This window comes from Nicotiana attenuata, chromosome 9 (genome assembly GCF_001879085.1).
Source record: "Nicotiana attenuata strain UT chromosome 9, NIATTr2, whole genome shotgun sequence".
NCBI classification, from domain to species: domain Eukaryota; kingdom Viridiplantae; phylum Streptophyta; class Magnoliopsida; order Solanales; family Solanaceae; genus Nicotiana; species Nicotiana attenuata.
In genome coordinates this window covers 24613808-24615837 of record NC_031997.1, presented here as the reverse complement: position 1 = coordinate 24615837, position 2030 = coordinate 24613808, and positions in this window count along the sequence as shown.

Sequence of the window (2030 nt, the reverse complement as noted above, 5' to 3'; positions counted from 1 at the left end):
TATAACTCCGAAGATGTCAACCGTCTAGAATCCGGCTCTTGGATCTCTGCGGCCTATCAGGCCGAGGACGGCGGTGGACGAGATGGCGGTCCGACGGGGGGTGAACAGAATGGCGAAGCCCTTAGGACTTGTATTCATTTGTTTTGCTGTATTTGGAGACGTAAATGGGTCCTTTTGTACATGTATTTTGGATGATAATGGAAGTTATACTTTGCTGTTATTCTTTCTTTTGACCTTTATTTCGGCCTTAATATTGTTGATGGCCTTAGCCGTGTGCGCAACTTCGACTATCGTCGAGTTACTCGCTGTCATAGTCGAGCTGGGTCGACTTATCGGCGTCGATGGCCTTAGCCATTATACCGTTGATGGCCTTAGCCATGTGCGTAACTTCGACTGTCGTCGAGTTATTTGCCGTCGTAGTCGAGCTGGGTCGACTTATCGACGTCGATGGCCTTAGCCATTATACCGTTGATGGCCTTAGCCATGTGCGTAACTTCGACTGTCGTCGAGTTACTTGCCGTCGTAGTCGAGCTGGGTCGACTTATCAGCGTCGATGGCCTTAGCCATTATATCGTTGATGGCCTTAGCCATGTGCATAACTTCGACTGTCATCGAGTTATTTGCCGTCGTAGTCGAGCTGGGTCGACTTATCGACATCGATGGCCTTAGCCGTAATATCGTTTATGGACTTAGCCATGTACGTAACTTCGACTGTCGTCTAGTTACTTGCCGTCGTAGTCGAGCTGGGTCGACTTATCGGCGTCGATGGCCTTAGCCATTATATCGTTGATGGCCTTAGCCATGTGCGTAACTTCGACTGTCGTCGAGTTACTTGCCGTCATAGTCGAGCTGGGTCGACTTATCGGCGTCGATGGCTTTCGCCATAATATTGATGGCCTTAGCCATGTATGTAACTTCGACTGTCGTCGAGTTACTTGCCGTCGTAGTCGAGCTGGGTCGACTTATCGGCGTCGATGGCCTTAGCCATTATATCGTTGATGGCCTTAGCCATGTGCGTAACTTCGACTGTCGTCGAGTTACTTGCCGTCGTAGTCGAGCTGGGTCAACTTATCGGCGTCGACGGCCTTAGCCATTATATCGTTGATGGCCTTAGCCATAATGTTGTTGGAGATAGCCGTAGCCTTTTACACGTTGAGATGGCCGTAGCCGTTTATACATTAGAGATGGACGTAGCCGTTCATACAGTGGAGATGGCCGTAGCCGTTCATACATTGGAGATGGCCGTAGCCGTTCATACATTGGAGATGTCCGTAGCCGTTCATACATTGGAGATCACGCTAGTCCAGTCCCTTTGTCATGCCAGTCGGGAGGACGTATGGAGTGGCTGGTATGATAAACTTGTTTCTCAAAATCTCCAGGTGTCCCCTCTGTCGCCTCGTTAAAAACCTGTGGGACAAAACCCGGGTAAGGGAAAAAGAGTGCGACTCGGGAGACGCCTTTCAGAAATGGAAATACTTGAGGTGGGCGACGTTCCAATTGTTTTTGGAGCGTTTTTCCTTCCATTGTTTCTAATTGAAATTCTCCTTTACTTGCTGCCGCTGTGATTTTGTAGGGTCCGTCCCAGTTGTTGCCCAATTTTTCTTCGGTTGGGTCTTTTGATGCCAATGTTTTGGCTTTGAGGACGTAGTCCCCCACTTTGAGTGGTCTTATTTTGGCTCTGTTGTTGTAGTATCTTTCGACTTGTTGTTTCTGAGCCACCATTCTTATGTGGGCCATTTCTCTTCTTTCCTCGGCCTCATCAAGGTCTTGAAGTCTGTTTACGTCATTCTCTGCTTCGCTGGTATGTGAATACCTTAAGCTTGGTTCGCCGACTTCGACTGGTATGACCGCGTCGGTTCCGTAGACCAGTGAGTACGGCGTTTCTCCTGTGGAGGATTTGGGCATGGTTCGGTGTGCCCATAACACTTCCGATAGTAGCTCGGGCCATAGCCCTTTGGCTTCCTCGAGTTTCTTCTTCAGTATGTTCAGTATTGTTTTATTGGAAGACTCTGATTGGCCGTTGGCGGCGG